Below are 22,878 nucleotides of genomic sequence, written 5' to 3'. Positions count from 1 at the left end.
TGTGACCCAGGGCACGGCAAAGGCTCAGCAAGCACAGGAGGGAGCTGTTCTTCAGAGATGAGCATGAGGAAGGTGGGACTTGGAGCTCCTCCAGGCCCTGCTCTCCCTCCAGAGATCCATTACAGAGGTCTGGCATGTTTGCAAGCCTCTCTAGATCCCAACTGAAACAGGCATTTGTTTTAACTGGTTCCTTTGCAGATCATTATCCTGGAGTGGGACCTGAGGGTTTGCTGCAGGAATCCCATTCCAGATGCCCAGAGCCACGCCAAGAAACTCCTCAAGACACGGAGAGTATCACACACAGAGCTCTGTGTGCAACAGGAGGGACTATCCTGAATCAAAGCATCCTCAGAATAGGTCCAGAAACAAGCAGAAGGAGTGGATGGCATCTCCTAGCATTCCTAAAGGAATTCAATGGGGAAGAAGCAAAGCCAATAATTGGGGCAATATCTGATGCTTAAAGAAATAAGAGGCTGGGAAGTGTGATTTCCATTTTTCTGGCTCCAAAACAATGGTAGAGTTTCTCTCTTTGCCTCCGAGTTAATCTGAGACACCTCAGCCCCAGCAGCCTTCCCCAGGAGCACATGCAGCTCTGGTTTGGACCAAACAGAATTTGGTAATGAAAATGCTTAGCAGAAAGAATTCTGATCACTTTTTAAAATGTTCTGCTTAGTTTACAATTCAAATACTGGCACAAGACTGAAGAAACAGAGCAGGGCTGCTGGCCAGAGAACATGGCCACCCACTCCAGCAGAACCACTGGAGGGTGAAGGATGGACCAAGCCATGCTGCTTGTGCAGGAGCCCCGTGAAAATAGGGCAACAAATTTCCTCTCAGGTGAGCTCCAAGTGTGGTGTCTCTCTCCCTGGATTCAATCACCCAGGCAGCAGCGGAGAGGTCTCTATGTGACACGTGGATGGCACCTGGACAAACCAGGTGCCAACAGTGACACTGAACTTCATTGTGTCAGAGTGACAGGGGAGCTGGGCAGGGCCAGCAAGATCCTGGCATGAAGTGCAAGGCTGCAACAGGAGATTTGGGATTTAGGCACCAACAGAGGTGGTCAGAAAGAGGAAAAACCCATTGCAACGTTTGGAACACTGTGGGGGACACTGGGCAGAAATAGTGACACCTCTAAGTGATGTCCAGAGCAGCAACAAGGCTGACAGATTAAAGCAAACAGATTTTAGGTGAAAGAGTTGGGTTAATCGAGATACATGCGAGAAGTAAGTCACAGGAAGAGGGAAACTGAGACAGGAATAGGCTCCAGGATCATCTTGGATGAGGCATTGGGAAACCTGTCACAAGAGACACAAATGTGGGACCAAAAGGACAACATTCAGGAGTGGCACTTGGGGTGGGACAGGGACACCACAGAGCTGAGTCTGAGACAGTGGCAGAAGAATGGGAAGACCAAGGACTGGGTGTACTTTGTGGTTCATGCTCTTGAGAGGGGGTATTGGCCTGCCCTGAGGCTGAGGAGGGGTTGAGCCTTGTTTTCCATGTTATAGCCAAACATCTTAATGGGGTTATGAAGACAGTGACACCTCACTCCTGCTAGATTTTAGGAGAAAAACAGCATTGCAGTCACCCACACCACAGCATGTAACACTGGGAGGAGCTTCTGCCCATGGACTCAAACAGGAGGCAGTGCCTCACTCACAGCCCAGAGAGATGCTGGTGTTTCTGCACAGACCAGTAAATCCTCCAGCTTTTTCCCAATACTTGTCAGCCAGTCCTACAGGAGTAGGGTGTCCTCAGTTTGTGAAACTGCCCAGAGCACTTCTGTCACAAAACCAGACTTGGGGATAAATGAACGTGCATTAAATGTAATTTAATCCATCCAAGTAACAAGGCCAAAATTAGAAACCATTAGAAATATAAAGCCAAATATAAGGAAATGCAAATTCACTGCACCACAAGGTGAATTTTAGCTCAGCTAAACCAAAAACCAAAGCTTCCCTCCCCAATCCAGGGCAGAGGAACTCTGTGCTCACCTCAACCGAGGAACCTGGAAGCTCTTCTCACAACCCAGCCAGACCTGCCAGGGCCCTGCTCAGGACATGGCCATTCCCCAGGAGCCCCCCACCCAGCAGCAGGGGCAGGGGAGCCTCCAGCAACCCTCCAAAATACACATCCCCTCAACTGCAGAGGATCCCAGCTCTAGGCTCCAGTACCGCTGTTTCTGTAGGACAGAAGTGGCAGGAAAACAAGATTGTGCACAAACCAGCAGTTCCAATACCTCCCTTGCCCCTGCCCCAAGCAGCAGTGTCCCTTACTGTCCTTTTCCAGAGCTTCCTTCCCACCCTGACAGGCCCAAAGAACACTGAGCACACTGACATTTTCACTGCTGCTAAACACTGGCATCTCTCTCAAGCTTTTTTCTTTTTTTTTTTTTTAACAATCCTTAAAATACATCAACTAAAAGTCAGCAATAGTTCTCTCAAGACCTGCAGTCTTCCACTGCAAAGTCTCACACAGCAACCATCCCCAGGACATGTTAACCACAGAGATGACAGATGGGGTATTAAGAGCACTCAATCTAAACCACCTCCCTCCCTCCCTGTTCTCAGGGGGCTCCACCATAACCTTTTACTTAACTGTGCTCTAAGTTGCACTCAGAAGGAGATCAGGTTGCTGAGCTGCAGAATTATTTGGGCTGGAGGAGATCCCCAGGAGAGCATCTAATCCCAGCTCCTACTCCAAGCAGGGTTAGCACCAATTTCAGAGCAGCCTGCACAGGGTTTTGTCCAGCTGTGTCTTAAAATCCCCCAAGGATGAAGGCTCCCCCCACCTCTCTGGACAACCTCTCCCACTGCTCAGCTGTCTGAAGAAGGAAAACTTTATCCCTCTTAATCCCAAAGCAGAAACTCCTGTTATCTCATTGGCAAGCACTGTCAATCCTCCTGCTATGCACCTCCTTGATAATCTGCTCTTGGGTATCCCAGAGCCTCCTCTAGTCCCAGCTGAACCCCCTAACTCCACCAGGCTGCTCAGGGAACCAAGATTCAGTATTAATTTGCTTCATATTTTCTCCCAAGTTCCTTCCTAGTGAGGCAGAGGCTCCCTCCAGGCAGTGAAGCAGCTCCAGTCAGATTTTGCCATGACTCCCACTGGCTTGCTCACAGGGAAACCAGGGAATAGCTGAGTTTGTCCCACACTGGTGTCAGAGCACAGCTCCTCACCCTCTGCTTACAGAGTGCAGGGATCACATTCCCCCACTGCTGACTATTTTTGAGGGGTATCAGGTGGCACTTTCTAAATCAGCTCGTTGAACACAGCACTGACCAGCAACAGGGAGACTGAGACTGCCACCCTGGCACAGGGCAGGGCTGGGGACAAGGATAAGAGCCCCCCACAATGCCCAGTGGGTGTTGCTCAGCTCAGAGCCCACCAGCAGCGCTGAGGCAAGCAGGAAAGCATGAAGGACATGCCAGGGATCAGCCCCTGCCCAGGGGACCCAACACAGTCCTGCTCCCAAAGCAAAGCCTCCTCTGCCTCCTGGGAGCAGCAGCCTTTGGGTTGCATCCCTCAGGATCCAGGTTTATGGTGCCAGTGCAGCTACTCTTGGCAACCAGTGCAAGAATCTCATTAAACCCACAATTTGAGGTGTGGGTTTTTGTTTTTTTTTTTCTTTTTGGACATGATCTGCTTTCCATCAGAGCACAGGGATTGCTGAGCATGCTCCTTCTTTAACGTGGCAGAGGTTGGTCTGCACTGCCCGCTGGTTACCTGCTCCCTTCTCCATCTTAAAACACTGCTACAACATTTATGTTTTCACAAACTTCTGGAACTCCTTTGGTCTTCCCAGATTTATTACAAATTGGCAGCCAGGATTCAGAAAGCTGCTTTGGCAATTTGTTTTAAACAAACAGGTTCCAGTGTTGCTCAAGTTTCAAAATACTCTGAAATGTTATCTTGGGTTTAACACCCTCCCTGGTTACCAGTGCAATGGGAGGTATTCTGAGAGAACATCATCCAGCTTCTCCACAAAAAAGGAAGAGCAATGTTTTACTTCTCTGCATTGTTATCAGAAATCAGTTGGGTTTAACTCTTCCCAACAATACAAGCACCATGGATGAAATTTATTTTGTTTTACAGATATTAAAATATTTCTCACTGCCCCATTATATATTTGCTGTGCTTTTTCAGTCATCTTTAGCTTTCCTTATCAACTGCCTACCTTCAAAAATACCACTAACAGGTTCTTATCTACAACCTTTGTTTTGCAAACTGCTCACAGTTGAGCCTATTTAAAAGCTAAAACACGATTACTGGAGGAAGCTCTTTGCAAAACCAGAAGAGAAGCAAACCCTTGCAAAGAGCTGCACGTAGTACCTGAGAACTGCTGATTTTTGCAAGGGTGGAAGCCAAATTCTGAGACAGTTCAGTGAAAGTCAAACCAGAAACAGGATTTTCAAACATCTACTAATTGAGCTGCCCTTCTAGTCTCCCTCAAACCACCACAAATGCTGATATTACTAAAAGCTACATTTTATGAGTTTTGCAATCTCTCTTCATATTTGTAAAAACAAAACTCAGAGCACCTGTAGCTGGCAAAAAGCCCCTGCCCTCTGCCTGAGGAGCACTATGGGCTCTGCTCCAGTGGCACTAAAAATGTTAATAAAAATGGAGAGCCATGCCCTACAGCCACAGGAAGATACCAGACTTGAAGAAGCTTTTCCAGTATCAGAAAGAAGCATAACTTACCATCCTTCACGGCATTCCACAGACTGCAATAACTCCAAATACCAAAATGCTGTGAGTGGGAAGTGCTCCAGCCCTCCCACAGCACCCCAGGAGCCAGAAGGGACAATTCTGGCTGTGACCTCAGTGGGTACCATTTCTCCAGAGGCTGAGCACTACCTCCAGCCAAGGCAGCCCTGTCTGGGTACACACAGCTGTTGCATTTGGCTTCAGCAAACTTTGTTTACGACCCAAAGTGGTTTTAAAGTTTAATTTATGAAGTGCCTGGCAGAGATGGGAGCAGTGAGTGGCAACACTCACACATCACCTGAAACACAGCACCAAGCCTGGAGACTCCAGGGAGGATTTCCAGGCAGCTCCAACCATGTTGCACTGGGTTTGCTATTTACTGGTACAGCTCTGCAAGATAAAATTTAACTTCCCATGTACAGAGATGAAGGTACCATTAATTAAACATTCCAGCAAAATATCTACCACGACTAGAGACAGCTCAGAGAACATCTTTGCTTACCACAATGTATTTCAAGCAATCAAAGCAAATGTTCTGCTTATAAACAAAGGAAAAGCCAAGAACACAGAAAAAAATCTCAAGCAGCATTTCACAGCCTGGGCAAGGCAGAATGACCAATTCTGATTAAATTTTCTCAAGACAACAAAAAACAGAAGCCCACAGAGATGTAATAAGATTTAGCAATTATGCACAAGGCAGGTAGCAGTAGGAAAATCATGGTATTGTTTGAGGCAAAGGCAAGAGTAACAGGAGAGATGAGAAGGGAAAAAAGAAACATGTAAAACAATGATGCCTAAACCAAAAAAAAAGGACCCCATTTACCTCTTTTCCATATTGAAAGTGAACTGAAATTAAAAAACAACAAATTAAAACAGAGGAAATGAAATTCTACAGCATACCATGTGCATTGAGCCTCTGGGACATATTGCCACAGAGCAATGTGGGAGTAATTCAATAAAATATTGGAAGTAGATCTCCATAATAAGAACATCTGCAATTCCATTAACAGAGTGAAAGCACACTGGAGATAAATTTTCCTCTAGCCAGGCATAAGCAAAGCAGTAACTGATGTGAGCAGGGGTTATCTCCTGCACGGGCAGGTTGTTCCACAGCTGGCTGCACTCAGGCTCTGGGGCTTTCCTGGGCCTGTGATAAGATGGGTGCCTGAGTAGGTGGGCTGTGATCCCAGCCAGTTTGGCAAGCTCTGCCTCTGTGGATAGAGATCACATTTCAGTTTTCAGCAGCTTATTGTGCAGCTTCTCAAAAAGAGAAACAACACTGCCCACTTTTTTTTTTTTTTTAGGAGATTATCCTCTGTGACACAGAAAGAGCAGATGAAATTTCAACCAAACCTATTAAAGAAATACCTGTGGAGCAGTGAGCAACCCTGAACACTCTTGGTGGAAACACAGCTATTTTGTAAAGTTCTCAGCACCTGAAGAAATGGGTTTACTGAGGAAATAAATAAGATTTTATCTGGAGGGGCTGCTACCAGAGAGCCCCATGGTTAATCCTAACAATGAGGATTCTCAGGAGCACCCTCCTGCATATTCATAGTCCCATGTTTCAGGGTAAATGGGAGCCTGAGACAGTTTAACAGTGACCAAAACTGCAGTAGGTGCTTCAGGAGGGAACAGGGTCTGTCTCTCTGTGGGAGAAGAGGTGAGAACACAGGAATGCTCCCCCCCAGAACCCGTGGGGCAGGAGCTGCTGGGCTCAGGGCACAGGAGCACCTTCCCTCACTTTCCCACTGCCCACGAGAACTCGCTGCCAGCTCCAGCTTTGCACATCTGCCCCAGCCTCAGCCCTGGCACCTCTCAGAGCTGGAACACTGCCCACACCCCCGAGAGCCCCAGAGACCAGTGCTGCCCAGAACCCAGCCAGCAGCACCTTTGTGCCCACAGAACAGCCTGTGTGCCCCAGGGGTGCCCAGGCACATCCCCGGGGGAATGGCCACGACTGGGAACCCTCCCAGAGCTGTGGGAGGGAAAACAGGCTGCAAAGAGCCACCCTCTCCCTAGCAGGCAGAAAAGCCTTCACCTCCCAGAACAAACCCCCTCCACCACTCCCAGAGAGCCTTCAAAGGCTTTACCAAGGACAGAAACAGGAGGGGAAAGAAGGGAGACCCTGACACCAAGCTGAGAGCCAGGTTAAGCTGCAAGGACCCTACCTGCGTCTGCCAGGGCCTGCTGAGCACAGGGAACAACTGCTACGGCTCTCTGGAGCTCCACAGGTTGAGCCAGGCTGTAGTTTCGACATTCCTTGCAACTTTCCACCAGCACACACATGATATGTTCAAACTTGAGTAACTCCTCCCTCCTCCCTCCCTCTGCACACACAGACAGGCCCAGGAGATGGCCCTGCCTCTATCATCCCAGTTCCTATAGCAACTCCTGACCCAGCAGATGGAAACAGAGCTGTTTTCTAGGCAAATCTGCCTTCTTGGATTCCTCTGCTCTTCCCTGCTGTTGGCCCCTCCTTGCTCCAGTGCTCTCCCTGGGGGCTGCTCCGCTGGCACCTGGCCCAGACTTTGCCTGGAGGAAGGCCAAGCTTTGAATTCATTTAGTAAAACCACAACATAAAGCAGCTCTCCTGCTCAGGAAGCAGGGCCCGTGTAGTCCCAGGGGCAGGCCAGGCTGCAGAGCCAGCCTGCACCTTCTGGTTGAGCACAGCTGCCCGTGCTGGGCAGGAGGATCCCGGCAGGAACATCTCCTCTGCTCATCCTCATCCTCCCCCAGCCTGTGTCATGCAAGAGGAAAGGTAAAAAGAGACAGAACCAGTCATTTATTAGCAAGTCCAGCCAACAGAATTATTATAACCCCAGGCACTTCTCAGATATTTGGACTTCTGCTTCCAAAGCCTTTCCTGGAAGAGGGAGAGCCCAGCCGTGACACCAGGGCTCTCTGTGTGCTCATCACAACTGCTCACCCCACTGCTGTCCTCAGGTCAGGGCCCCACAGGAGTGCAGGTCACCAATGCAGCTGTCTGAGAACAGCACATCACATTCAGTACCCTTTCTCTAAAAATACAGAAACTGAGGGGAAATAAAGAACTCAAACCGGGCTGCGGCATTTCAGGGGAGATAATTACCAAGGGTGACAGTGGGAATGTCATGAGCAGGTGGCTCGGTGGTGACAGGACAAGCAGGACTGCAGCAGGACATGCAGAGCTGAGCACAGGGCCAGCAGGTCTCTGTGAGACCACCCAGACCCAGCACAGGGGCTACAGGCCCTGCACAGCCTTTCCCTGCCCACATGGGCTCTGCTGCCCTGGCCACTGGAGAGCCCTGGGGGGCACAGCAGGATGGGGACACGCTCACATGGCTGAGAAGGGCACTGGGGCTTGAGAGGAACCCTGAGGGCACTGGGCTACACCCCCAGCAGGATCCATGGCAGCACGGGGAGAGCAGAGCGGCAGGAATGTGCTGACCCTGCCTGCTGGGAAATGCAGGTGCCAGCCTGCCTGCTGCGAGGGAGCTGCTCTGCGAGGGAAGGGCTGCAATGTCTCTCTCACACACCTGGCAGGGCCAGGACTCCTCCCATGGCTAGCAGAGCAGGGCTGGGAAGTGATACCAGCACTGTACAGGACTCACAGGGACTCCACAGCAGGAGAGTGAAGAGGGGACAGCAGCCACCCAGCCCATCCTGCAGAACCCCACAGGCTACATCAGCTTCCAGCAGGAATCCCAGCAAAGCCTCAACAGAGCAGCAGGTATTTTGGGTATCCCAAAGGAAGAAAGGAAGCAGACACGAAGCACAACTGTGCCCACACCAAGTCCCAACTGGAAGATGCAGTCAGATGCCACCTTGCTCCCATTTCCCTCCCTACCCCATCCCAGCCACACAACCCACCTCTGGTCTGAGAACAGAAAACTCTTCTTTTTTCCACCTATGGTAATTTTTCCATACATCAGTGAGTTAATCAGCACAGAGGGATGGGATAGTCCCTAAGGCTCCTAAAATGGCTGGGACATGACCAGCAGTAGGGCGGATGTGGGAAGACATCAGATCCCTTTCTGCCTTCTCCAAAGGGATTTTACTCATCCTGATAATGACCCTCCAAGGCACTCTCCTCCCAAAACAAGGATGGCTGCCCTGAGGACACAATGGTACATGGGAACCAAGCTGGACACGGGCCCCTGAGGTAAACTGGGACCAAACAATTCCCTTTGCAAGACACAGGGCAGACTGTGGCAGCAGGAAACGCTGGACATTCAGGAACAGGGAGTCCAGGAGTGGCATCAATAAAGGCATCAAAGGAGATGCATATCACACAAACAACATCAAGGGTTTAGAAAAAGTTCTCAATTTCCCTGTGGTGCTGGGAAGAGCAATGGCTCAACTCACAAACAGATCTGAGAAGCTCCTTTCCCTGGGGAAGGACATTGCTGTGGAGGCACAAAACACTGCTGGAAAACTGCTGAGCTTGCAGTCAGACTCACTTGAGCAGCTCAGCACAGAAAAAGGCTCTCTGCTGGATGCCCTCTGAGATGTAACTTGATCCCACAGTACACATCCACTAATCAATCGAGGGATAAAGCAAAGCAGAAAACAGCCTTTTTTTTTTTTCTGGAATGAGCCCAAATATGCACAATAACAGATCCCACTCAGAGCTATTGCAAACTCAAGTGCTTGGGAGAGTTTTGCATCTCACATCGCAGAGGGAGCATACTTCTGCAATAGCATCATTGCTTCTCAAATTGGGTATTTGAGAGACTTCCTAATGACCTCATAGCAGCACATGTGACCACTAAGTCATCTTCTCAAAGGACCAGGAATAACATCAACAGACCCTGTTTTGGTTGTGCACAGGACAGCTTTCCTCAGCACAAGCAGGTTCCTGAACAGCAAGGGAGCAGAAAGGAGCAGGACCCAGCTCAGGCCAGAGCTGGCATCGTGATTGTTTCTCCAAAAGATTCTGTTTGGCCTTGGAAAAGATCCATCCAATTAACAGATGAAGACCCATTAGCACATACTAAATTCCACATATAAATTTAGACACAAAAGCTTGCTTACCCCAGTGCAGGCCAAATTCGTTGGGTTTAAGGCATCTATATGATAATGTAAATCCCTGAAGTATTCCAAACACATTCCAAGAGATAAGAGGTGAACTCACAAAACATGAAATAATGTCTTGAAAGGGTTTCCAATTTTTTTTTCTCCCAGTGCTTAAAAATAACCTGTTATGCCAAACAGCAAAGCAGGAATTAGGAATCTGTGGGAGATGAACTGGTGATCTGGTCACATTGGGATGGGGAAGTTGCCTTTTGCTGACCCCAAGCCACCCCCAGTCAGGTGGCACTGGGAGAAATAAATGAGTGAACTCCTGTAATTATGTTAACACTGAGGTGAAGGCAACTACACAGAGAGTTCAAGCCAGACTGATGGCCTAGAACACCTGAGGAGATTCCTCCTCTGTTCCCAGCACAAGGCTCCTGCAGAGGAAAAGTGACAAAATCCCACTGTGGAGATGTCAGGAGACCTGCACCAGACAACTTCCCCACTTACCAACAGTGATATGGGAACACACATCCAAGCAAGAATAAGGAACATCATCAAACAGCACCCAAGAGCTTTCTCTGCCAGGTGTCTCCTGCAGCAGCAGCACAACAGGTCCACAAAACCTCCTATCCCTGCCCAGGGGCTCTGCTTCATGGGCCTCCCACCCAGCCCAGCTGTGGCAGGACCTCCACCTGCCTTATCCCAGGAAGGCTCCAGCAGGAGCAGGTGATCCTGTGAGCACCAACAGCTCCTGTCACACAGGACCAGCTCAGCACCCAAGTGGCCTTGGGCTAAACACAGACACAGCTGAGGAACACGGGACAGCCCCACTACAGAGGCTGGACCTGCACAGTGTTAAAGGTTTTTATTCTTTCTGTGAGTGGTGGTGAAAGCCAACTCCTGCCTTCACCTTTCCAGGAACTTTTGATGGAACACAGAAGCCTGCTGTGGAAGTGCTCTGTTTACACCCTGCAGCCCTGTCCTGTCTTTACCAGAGTGAGTGTGTTCACTCCCACCACCCCATGAAACATCTGTTCAGCCCAGCCCTGCTGGAATCATCCTTCCACTGCAAAGAAACCCACTTCCAGCCATAAGCCTGGGAAAAGAGGGAAGTGGGGCAGAGCTTGGCGTGATGAGGAGGGCAAGTCTGAGACATGACATATTCCAAGAAATACTGACAAACCACCTCCACACACCAGGTGCTGACTAGAGCTGCTCTGCAGGGCACCAGAAAGCTCAGAGCTGACAAGACAGAGCATGCGGTGACATTACAGACACCTGATGTGGGACACACCCATCCCAAGGGGTGCAAAACAAGGGCTCCAAGGGGAGCACTTACCTTCCACTACATTCCATGCACCCTGTGCCAAGGGAGATTTCTTGCTTTGAAGGGAGATGATCAGAGTCCTCAAGAGGGCAAGTACCAGAGCAGAACTTCTTTACCTCTCAGTCACTTCCCAAATCACCAGGACAACCTCTGGCCCAGCCATGGGACAGATACCTCCTCATGTCCCCAGCTGATAAAGTTCTGCAGCTGTGCCAAGCTCTCTCTTTCTGGGCACACAGGCAGCTGCTCAGCAAAGCCCTATCCTGCTGGGACTGAGAAGCAGAGGCCTCATGCCACCACAGCTCCCCCTCCCAGGAGCCAGAATGACTGGGGAGGTGGCAACAGAGGAACAACAACTCTTCCCTAGCTTTTCAGAGCTTTAATGTTACCAGGAAAGCTCCAAACAGGAGCAGCCTCCCATTTGCCCCAAAGGTGAGGGTGAGGAGGGCCAACCCCAGGTCAGAAGCAGGGCAGTGAGCTCAGCTCAGCCTCAGTTGCTGCAGTGACAAAGGCCCAGAGCACACGTCACAGAGCACTGAGCTGCTGGCACAGGGCAGTGCTCAGCAAGGACGCACTTGTAAACACTCCCTGGCCATCGCCGCTGACGCAACCACGGGAAAGGGGCAGAGAAAACCACTATGTGCAAACAGACATCCCTCCCTATCCCTGGACACCAGGACCAGCCCAAGCAGGACATCCCCAGCCTTTCTCTTGTCTGCCTGTGGAGCCAAAAACCCTCCAGCGTCCTGCTGCAGATGAGAATCACTGCCACATCAAGGAAGGGCTCAACTCCCATAAACCAGAAAAAAAACTCTGGGGTTTTGACCCCTAATCCCTGGAAGCAGATGGTATTTTCAGCAGGCACATGGCCTTTTTCAAAGCTGGCCTTTCTTCTTGAAGCACTAGTATCTAACATCCTGAGCATTATCTTCACATGTTCCTCCCCACCACGGCAGCAGGCATCTCTTTCTTCCCATCACCCCTGTCAAGAGTTTGGAGCAAGCACATGGTGTAAGGTGTTCTGACAAGCAGAGCTACACAGGTCCTGGGACTGCTGGGGACAAAGTCCTGCTGTCTCTCTTACAGTGATACTTCCCCACACCTCTCTCACAGAAGTTTCCCAGATAAATCTGTGTTGTCATATCACATCTCAAAACTACAAGCTTGGGGATCTGAGGAGACCAATGTCTGAGTAGTGATTCCAGATCCAGCTCAAAAAGAAAAAGCTAATCAGCATCCTTCACCAGAGATTTTATAGCAGACACATGGAAAACAACAGCAGAAAAACCAAAGCAAACCATAAGCACTGGCTTCATCAGTAAGCTTCATCAAGGAGAACAGCACGAGGGAAGGGAGAGGTTCAGCACCAGCCATGTCATTTTCCCAGCAAGGGACACCAAACCAACTGAACCATGGAATGGGCAGAGCACAGCTCGTGGCAGCAATGCCACTTCAGCTCCTCCCCTGCAGCACACAAAGACATACCTATGCAAAAACAAGTGGTGCATGGAAAAACTGGTGGTAACAAAAGAGCTATCAGCTATCAGCCTGCTGCTGACACCCCTGCAGCCCTGTACAGCTGCTGCTCCACGACCCTCTGGCCACACAACCCCAAACCTGACCTCTGCACTTTGGACCAGAGTGAGCACATGGAGAGCAGCTGACAACAGTGATCCCCACATTTCTGTGATTCCTCAGCAAGGACCCTCATCTTCAAATAACCAGAGCACGCAGAAGCCCATGCTCCCAGCCCCTCTGGCTGCCCTTTCTGGCACAGAAACAAAAGGCAGGAGCAGTTCAGATGTGCAAGATACCAAAAGGCCCCATAGAACTGAGAATTGTAACCTACCCAAGGACACTGCTGCTCACTCACAACACCAGATTCATCCTATACAAGGACTGGTTTGCACTCCAACAGGAACACAACACGAATCTGCAGAGCAGATGGCAGTGCCAACATCAGGACCAGACCACAGGAGCTCTCCTTTTCAGTTCCCCTGAAGCATTCATATAATTCCTGTTGCAAGAGGGGATGCACAGTCCAGGGATCCAGAGCTGAGTCTAGCAAAGAGGCCTTGGCTAGGGAAGCTTCCACCTCCTCAGCAGCTCTTTCCATCTCAGCCATTTCCCTTCCAAGCAAGGCTTCCTGGCCTGAGCAAGCACGAGGGGTGTTGCAATCCACAGTTCTGTCTGAAGAAATCCAGCCCAGCCCAGTCACAGCAGCAGGCCTGGTCTGGCCTGACTATGTGCCATCCCTGGACACCCACTGTGTCCAGAAGCTCATGGCATGTTGGAAGGCAAGTTTGCTCCTCACATGTAGATGGCTGCTCTGCTCCCTTTCACATGCAGGACCACGATGGGTAACTCAGATGTGCACACACTCATCCCATGGGAGTTTTTCTGAAGTAAATGCAGCAGACTCTGGGGAAAATCCTCTCCCTCCCATGGCAAGGGGCTGAGGAGGGTGGATAAAAGGCAACTGTGTGCCTTGTGCATGTGTGGCCTCCATCTGGGCAGCATTGATCCCACACTTTGCCTTGGGGCAAGGGATGCTCAGGGGTACTCATCCTGTGCCTCCTGACAAACAGAATTCCAATGGGAAAACACCCATGAGCTCATTGCAGCAACAGGACATGTCCTACAGGCACTGTTCCACCTGCAATTCCCCATGCAAACACAGGAAAACCACCTGACAGCATCCCTGCCTTTTCCTCAGAAACACCACGAGGGTCTGCTCATGTTTCCCATGTTAGCAAGGAACAGGATTCAGATCCATTACACATTACATTAACCCTACTGGGACATTTCCCACAGCTCACTCAAATGTTTTCAAACCTGCAGCATGAGGTCATTCCAACCTAAATGCATAATCCACTCTCCAAGGTGGTTCACTAGGTATAACTTCCAAGCAAAAGCAAACAAAAGCTGATCTGGTGTGATACCCTGCTCCATCCCCAACATGTTCAAGACTTGGCCAGACAAAACCATGGCTGAGCTGATCACTCACATGCTGGAGACAGTCCCACTTCAAGCAGGAGGTCAGGGCAGAGCTCTCCAGATATGCTTTCACCCAGTGCTTCCATCATTCTGTGTGAGCAAATGAGAAGAGGCAGAGTAATTACTGCCAGCAAGGAAGGCTTGCATCAAGTTTCTCTGGAGTAATCCTTCTAGATAATATTAAAAGCTTGGTTAGCAGAGATGTCAGCACTGACACAATGAGGACTAATTCTGTCCTGGCAGGAGTACTGAGTGCCAGGATCTGAGCCTTGATGTACTGCACAGGTCTCAAACAGGGTCAGCACACTGCGTCACTGCCCTTGCACAAATTAACACCCACCACAACAGAGGCCTTTTTGGAAATTTAACTTCAGCCATGCATTCAAATATAATAGTCTGCAATAATCCAAGAACACAGATTAAAAGCCAGACAGCCAATAGCTCTCAAGACATTAGAAGCAACTAGAAAATTCATTTCCCACTATAAGTCTTTACTCTAGGGAGGTCTTAACAGTACTGCTGCTATTTGGTGTCCTTCCAGTGCTGGGAGAAGGCCAAAAAATGCCGTAGCAGAGACTGAACCACACTAATGGGTGGGTTCAGTACTTGGGAAGAAGGCAGAGTGTCTACATGAAGTGCAGTCTGGAGGGTGATGGGGAAGCAGCTGCTGGCACTGAGATGAAAGAGGGTTGCTGGTCAGCAGAGGAACTGCCATCAGTGCTGTTCCCTCCAGATGTCCACCCATGGTATCCACACATGACACTGGCCAGCAAATCTCATTTTCTAAATGTAAAGAGTAAAGCCCTGTCCAGGTTGCCCCAGAACATAAAAGAAACATATGACTGCTGCTAGCCAAGTATGCAGACAGAAGGCATCAAACCCATGGAAAGAGGAAGGACACTTTGTGAAATTACTGGAATAATATCCATCACAACCTAGAGAAATGCAAAACACATACACTTAAAAACAAAAAGTCCCCAGGATGAATTCACAGCATTGGGACCTTCACTCAGGGAAAAGTGAAGGAGCTCTGTATGGCAGCTCTGCTGGTCTCATTTGTTGCCCTCAGCCCAAACAACAACGGGGCATTGGAGGCACATTCCCAGCACCCCCAGCTCATCTCCACTACAAATGCAGAAATGAAAGATAAACATTCCCGGAAAATCACATTACCCAGCATGAAGAGATGACAGCTTGTCAGGAGCAGCAGAAACAGACTGAGCTCAGTGGAAGGAGTCATCATAGGCTGACATCTTCCTATTTGGAGAATACTGATATGCCAGCTATTTCTGCTACAGTATTTAATTATTTAATTTTTTTATACCTTTTGACAGGCAGAAACAAACAAGCACAAGTGAAATAACATAACAGTAATCGAGATGGACAACAAAACCTGACACTTGGCTAGTTTAGCCTCCTCAATGGGAGGGTAACACAAATGAGGGACACCACGACTGAATGCACCAAAAACATGCCCAAAATCTCTTTCTTCAAGGGAAAATAAGAGCTGCAAAGGCAGTGTGCTCTGCAGGCTCCATCTCTGTATTTGCTTGCTCTTGAGCAGCTCTTCGTTACTGATGGGTGGGACATTTTAACACCTTAAATGCTATTCCCAGAGAAACTGAACTAAGTCCTCATTTTCACAGCACAAATTCATCTGGTTGGAAGAAAATACCCCGCCCTATTCCTCTGGCCTCCAAACTGCAGCTGGCAGCCTCAGGACACAGGACAGTCCTGGGGAAGAAACACAACTGTTTACTGTGTTTGTCTGTCCCTCCTCCCTCCCCCCTGGGCACACAGGAGCTGATCATCCCCGTGCCATCTCCTGACAGGAGCTGACTTGTTCCAGGTTCATTTCTCACCACAGTTCTGCATTGCAGAGCTCTGCAGACAGATCTGGGCACAGCACTCGAACATCAAGAAAGAAAAGTCACATCAGGTCAGGAGAGCATCATCCACGCTGGGAGCATTTCCAAGCAAACACCCAAAGCTGCTGCATTAGGAGAAGACAGGCCCCAAATCCAAATTTTGGAATGACTCCACCCAGTTTAATTCCTTGGTCATGCATTCTGCAAGCATTAGCTCTGAGTGGGCTGGGGTTCTAACAGCTCCACACTTGAAGCTTCATGGACAAAACAAGGTTTAGGCAGCACTTTTCAGAGAACAGATCATCACCTCCCACATGTACCCTGCCAGGTCTGGGATGACCATCAGCCAGGCTCCAGGAGGACAGACCCAGCAGGATCCCATCCAGGAGCAGAGTGAAGGGTGAAATGGTTAAGCTGCTACAAAAAATATACAGTCTCACTACCATCCATCAGAGCAACAAATGTTCTACCAGTCCTTTCCATCAAAAAAAAAGGGATTATTAGCCAGTAAGGGCATGCAACCAAAGCAATTTGTGTTCACAACTATTTTACCTAAAGAACAAAATAATACCACATAAAAAGCAGACATTCAGTGTGTGTAGTACTTGCATTAGTACACACTCTCAAGGAAGCCAAATGAAGTTTGGTAATCTACATACAGGAGTTTTCCACTTTCACGTGCTTGACTTTCTACCTGTGTGAAATTAAACATTGGAAGAAGCTCCTGATAAACTCCCATGGGACAAACATGCTTAGATGACAGGGAAAGAAATACCATGAAGCCTGTGCTGCTCTGTAAATTCTACTTTCAATTATTTGTTTCAAAAGGAAAGCTCACAGGAGTGACTGAGAGGACACTACAAGCAGAACATGGCTATGGAGTAGTAAGAGGTTTTAACTCATCTTGCCTTATGCATGCCTGTCTTCAAGTTGCATAAAACGCTGATAGATTTAAAGTTTGGTATTTGAAGATTTCCCTTCCCAGTCTGACTCCATTGTTAATTTTTTTAAAGATTGGGATCAAGTGGCTCTGGCTCCTACTTCCACAGCCAATAAAAACTCCACCCACCCCCAATCCATTTTTGCATAATTAATGCCTTTGTGATTGCAATAAGTGATTTTAGGCACAAAGAGGCTCTGGCATCAGAAAGGCACCTTCCTACCTTGCCTGTGAGAACAGGTTGTACTTTAAACTACTGGCAACAAAAGTTCCCCATGCTGGGAACACCACCCAATATCACCTCAGAACAGCTTTGCTTAATTTTCAACACTCTCAAATGATGGCTGTGATTACTTTGGAAGAGTAACCCAGTTGCCATCAAGAGGAATGGAAACCAGCATCTCTTCTGAGAGTGAGAGCAGAGATTGCTGGGATCCTCTGCAGCAGAACACTACCATCAAGTCTTCCCTGTTCACAATGTTCTCATGCATTAACAGAAAAAACACCATCAATTCTACATAAATTCCTTTGCTGAAGCCAGCAGCAAAACGTCTGTGGAATTAAGGCAGATGAGAGCCTTTCCTCACTTGGGCTTCTCCCAACCCCACACACACTAAAGAGAGAAACAGAGCTCAGGAAAGATGAAATACTTCCTTGCCATCATCTCCTGTTGCTGTCCAAGCAGCAAGCCCCAGCACTTGGGAGCATCCCTGGGTATTTTGTGTGCTCAGAAAGCTCCTGTTGGAGCACAAAGCCACCCTGAGCTGGCCCTGTCACAGCCTCTGGGGCTCTGTGTGTGCCATGAGGACACCGGGCATGTGACTCGCGTGTTAAAACTTTCTGGCTCACCAGTCGAAGTTCAGATTCTTTCCCTGCAAAACACACTGCATGATCTCATCTGCAAGCAATCAGCCTGAGAAATCAGCTTGTTAAAGGAAGCTTCTAGGAAAGGAGAGAAGTCTCTGGAGGATTTGGGGGCCTATATGATTTTAACCACTTTGTTAAACCCCAGCTGCTCTTCTCCCCATTGGGGTCACACAACCAAGAAACCATTTCTCCTCCACAACTCCAGACAGGACAGTTTGCCAACACCTAACTGCAGCATCCTCTTTGCATTGTCCACAGCCTGAAAACACTCACATTTTCAAGCAAAACTCATTGCAAGCAGGCACTGAAAGAGTGCAAGGACAAACTCAGAGCAGCATCCAGAAAAGCAATTCATTAAACATGCAATAATGATCATCTCAATGTGTAAACCAGAATATCCTCTGAATTTCTGGATGTGTATTTCAGCATTTCCTCACAGTTCTCACAGGGACCCAAGACATGCACCAGAGGACAGGAATAACCAGTACAGTGTGAGCTCTGCAGAGGAGTAAGGAACAAGCAATAAACTCCCTGGAATGCCAGCTTTGTCCTGAGATTGCTCAAAGTGATGTAACAGAATTTTACCAGAGTGTCTGGAGATGCTGCAGGAGCCCTACATGCTCCCTGTGCCACAACATGCCCAGATGGCAACACCTTTCCTGCCCAGTGAAAACCCTGAGGAAACAGCACTGCAGAGTGTAGGACAAAGCACAGCATTAGGTTTCCAGCTGCACTCCCAGTTTGGCTCTCCAGGGCACTGTGGTGAGCAGAATGAGTCCTGTGCTCGCACACTCGGTCACATTTGCATCCCCTGAGCTCCCAGAAGCAGGACCACCGCTCGCACTCAGCAGGGAGGGAGGGAAGATCAGAGCAGCATCCTGCCTTCTTCACTTCCTTCCATGCTGTCACACCCTGCCTCAGCTGCTCTCAGCAGCATCTCCCAGGCAACCCTTTCCCAGCTGCCCCTCGCTGGTCATTCAAGTGCTTTGAAAGACTTTCCTTAAAATTCTTGCATAGAAATCACTGTTTAATGTTCAGCACGAACACAGGAGGCAGGGGGGGAAGCCAGCCTGTGTCTAACAAAGGACTGCAGGACTGAGCCCTTGGCTCTTTGCAGCTGTGGATTATTCCAAATGAAGCGATTATTCACCGCTTCCAGCACCTATTTTCAGTGCAACTTGCAGAAGTAACTGCTCTGAAACAAACAGAAGGCAACAAAGATCAGACAACACATATTTATTAACATGAGTGCAGAGGGAAAAGTTAATCACACTGGGCTCTCCCTCACTTTGGAGGCTTACAAAAGCTACTTTATATACAAAAAGTAGCTTCTGTAAAGAATTTACTTTATATAAGGATTAGGAACACCTCAGCCCACAGTTGTTGAAGCTGCTGTGCAAATCAGGGTAAGGGACTTATGCAGGATCACAGTCAGGCTGCAACTTTTTTGGTCAATGGTGGCACCCTCTAGCTCCAAACGACACTATGAAACTCACAGCAATTTGAATAACTGCCTTGAAAAAAATCTTTATACTTTGTGTCTTTAAGAAACACATAGCTCTGACTGCAAACATTCAGGCTAAACAAAATGTTATGAGGGAAAAAAAGTATTCTTCAAGCTTTTCACTCCCCAGCCAAATTCCTAATTTTACCAAATTAAGAGCAGACAACCCCCTTCATCCCAACCCCAAACTGATGTCCACTACTAAAATCAAGATACAGGACAACTGCCCCCAAATTCCTAGAAAACCACAGCTCAGAAAATTCAAAGTATAAAGGGAGGGGGGTAATACTGAAGGGCTCAGCTGCTGGCTCCTCTGGTGCAGCTCCTCAACCAAATCATGAAAGAAGAAGAAAAAGGAGACTTTCCAGCTCAAGTTCCAAGTCCTTTTTAAAAATCAGTTTATAACCACTAAAATAAACACAGTAAGAACAACTGTGCAGTAACTGGGAACCTGCAAAAACAGCTGCAGTTTAAGAGCAGTTTAGGCAATGTCTGGCAAACACCAGCAGATACAACAGCCCAGGAGGATGGCAGCACACTGGGGAATGAAACAGGGAATTTCACCCACAGCTCATCGAGGAACTGCATGAAGTTCACCCACACTGGGCAGAAGCAGCTATTCTGTGCTGTTTACTGCTATGGTGAGCATTTGCCCCCTGTTAGAACTGTTTCTCTCCCAAATTCCAACCTCCTCTTGGCTTCTGCCCCATGCTGCCTCAACCCAGCCAGGAGTTTCCCAATGCACCTGATACCTGGGTGGGCACACTGCTCTCCTGTCCCAAAAACTTTCTGCTGGTGCCTCCAGGGCACAGACCCCCACTGCACCCAACCTCCCCAGGAAACTGCCAGCTTGAAGGGAAGGAAGGGCAAGAAACCCAGAACAAGCAGACTTCTCCAAGACACCATGACTTGAATATTCTAAGTCAGTTCAGGACATCTCCAGAACAGCAACCACAGCAGATGGTGCAAAAGGACAGCACCAAGCAGCACCTCTGAAAGAAATCCATCCAGAGCCCTACTGACATCTCAACTTTGAGCTCCCCAGCAGATCTCCACAGATTTGGACATTATGACTTTCTTTAGAACTGAAGATGCAATTCTCCACTCGGTGTTATCCGAGGAGCCACAAGCTTTGAACATCCTCCTTCGCTGCAGAGCTGACAGTTTTCAATTACAGCCAGTTGGAGTTGTTCTTGGCTCTCCACCCCTCACCACAGACCTGTGCTCTCCATGGCCAGGCTTCTCAGTGTGCACATAAAGCAAATTCAGGAAAGATGCAACAAATAAAAACCTTCCTGGACACTGACTGGAATTGGAAAGACAAAAACTCCTAGCACAGGCAAGGAGACAGCTCTGGGGAAGGAGGAGATGACCTGGGCCATTTCCAGGGGAGGAAAAGCACAGGGACCCTCAGGTCTCGCTCTTGGTGTGACAAAGGGTAAAGCTTCTAATGTACATTAGATATGAGAAAGCAGGTTTTTTGAAATGAGGGGGCTGAAGCCCTGGCACAGGTCGCTCAGAGAAGCTGTGGCTGCCCCACCCCTGGAATCGTCCAAGGCCAGGTTAGATGGGCTTGGAGCAACCTGGGACTGTTGAATATATTCCTACTCACTGCAGGAGGGTTGGACTAGAAGAGCTTCAAAGATCCTTTCCAACTCAAACTCAGTGGCTCTAAGATGCTGCAAATGTCAGACTGCAGCCTGCGAGCATCAGAAGGATAGAGATCATTTGCTCCCAGCAAAAGAAAGCTCACACCACCTGATACCTGCCCAGGGGACAAGCACACACCTGGATAATAGATTTAAGGCTTCTTAAAATACAATTACTTTCCTAATTATACACCAGAGACCAGAACCCACAGGCTGAGCAAGCCACGAGCAGCACTGCAGCTAATTCACAGAGAGCTCCTCTTGATTTCCACAGCCCACATTACCCAGACATCAGACTGAATGGACATCGGAGCCTTTCTAATTTTATAGTCCACAGAGACAAGGCAGGAACGGCTGATGGAAGAGCAGCAAGGCCTCTGCCCACACACACCACTGCTGCTGGCTCTGCAACTGCAGAGCTGCTTCTACATTTTTTTTAAAGACTTTTTTTTTTTTAATGGAGTCAGCTGAAGGGAAAATGAAGAGCTCGGCATTTTAAACCAAAGCATTTCAAAATGCTTGTTTATCTTTCAGCCTCAAAAGAAGAGAAATAAAGTGAAACAAAATCTCAGTCATTCCCTCCTAAGTTTTTCCTCTCTGCCTCCAACAAAGCAAAGTGCCCTGAGCTCCACTTGATCACTTTTTCTTTTCTTTCCCCTTTGGCTTAAAACATTTCAATTAGAGAAGCTGACACAAAACAGTCACGAATTCTCTTATTTTATCTTTTCCCCATCTTACTTCTCCATTAAAGAGTATCTAGAAGGCAGAGCAGCAGACAGTGCATCCAACACAAAAAAAAAAAAAAAAAAAAAGGATGGGGAAACACACCAACGAATAATCAGTGGCATAAACCAACAACGGCTACAATAAAATTTTAAAAGCAAAGTATTCACACAGAGGTCTGCTTAAAGAATAAAAAAATGGAAAGCTCTTTTTTTTCCACATGCAGAAAAACCCCAGGCAAGCGAGCCATGAGGCAGCACGAGTGCCCAACTCTCAAAGTTGTGAGGAAGAACCAGATCCCGGGACCCGAGCCGAACAAACCCGCCCGGACCGCACCGAGGTTTCATCCCACGGCGCGCAGCCCCGGCAGCCGCCGGCGGGGCAGCGGAACCGGCCCGGCCGCGGGTCCGGCTGCGGGGCGGAGCGGGACGGGGGGACCCGCACCCCGCCGGGAAGCCCCGGGCGGGGCGGAGAGGCCGAACAAAGCCCCGCACTCGCTTTTCTTCGCGGGGCTCCCGGGCACGTCCCCGCCTGAGCCCCGCGCGGTCCCGGGCAGCGCCCCCACAGCTTCGGGGGCTCCGCGGGGACCGAGCCCGGCGCGGCCGCCCACAGCCCGGGGCACCCCGGGGACCCCGGCCCGGCCCCTCCCGGCCCAGTGGGGACACCGCCCCGGCACCCACCGAGCCCCGGAGCGGGTCCGCGGTACCCTCGGCACACCGGGAGCCCCGCGAGGCTTCAGCGAGCGGCGCCCCGGGGGCGGCCCCGCGCTCCGACCGCGGCGGGACCGCAGCGGCCGCACCGCCCCCGCTCCGTCCCGCGGAGAGCCGCGCCGAGAGCCGGGCTGGGAGCCGGGCAGGGCGGGGCGGCCCCGGCGCTTACCTGGGGCAGGGCAGGCCGGGCGGCGGCGGCGCGGGCTCGCGGCCCCTTCCGGCGGGCGGGCGGGCGGGGGCGGCCGCGGGCGCCGCGCTCTTAAAGCGGCCGCGCCGGGCCGGGGCCGCCGGGAGGCGTCGCTACGGCAACGGGACAGCGGGGCGGGAGCGCGGCTGGGCCGGCCGGGCACCCGCTGGTCCTTGGGCCTTGGAGCCCTTCCCTGTGCCCTGAGCGCCGGGCTGGGCAGCCGTGTGTGTCCTTGTGCATCAGAGTCCTTTCATGTCCCCCGAGTGGCAGGACTCTGAGCTACCAGCGCTGCCACCCATGTGCCCTGTGCTGAAGGACTGAGCACCCACATCCCCTGTGCCCCGGAGTCCTTCCATGTCCCCTGTGCCCCAGGGCTGTGCAGCCATGTC

General features: G+C 49.8%; 1 protein-coding gene across 3 annotated transcripts in view; it reads right to left on the bottom strand.

Moving 5' to 3' along the window:
• LOC311161713 (discoidin domain-containing receptor 2-like) overlaps positions 1 to 22,528 on the bottom strand; it is a 60,403-nt gene extending 37,875 nt beyond the window's left edge. The window contains exon 1 of one of the 3 annotated variants that reach the window (XM_084219524.1): positions 22,472 to 22,528. The gene's annotated coding sequence lies outside the window, so the exon portion shown is untranslated. Of the gene's footprint in view, positions 1 to 6,887; positions 6,984 to 14,051; positions 14,096 to 22,471 lie in introns of those variants that run through there. The other 2 variants (XM_084219525.1, XM_084219526.1) reach the window with 2 other exon arrangements.
• Positions 22,529 to 22,878: the final 350 nt, after the last annotated feature.

This window comes from Fringilla coelebs (assembly GCF_963513975.1).
Source record: "Fringilla coelebs genome assembly, chromosome: 21".
Taxonomy (NCBI): domain Eukaryota; kingdom Metazoa; phylum Chordata; class Aves; order Passeriformes; family Fringillidae; genus Fringilla; species Fringilla coelebs.
This window is presented reverse-complemented; position numbering and strand designations above follow the sequence as displayed.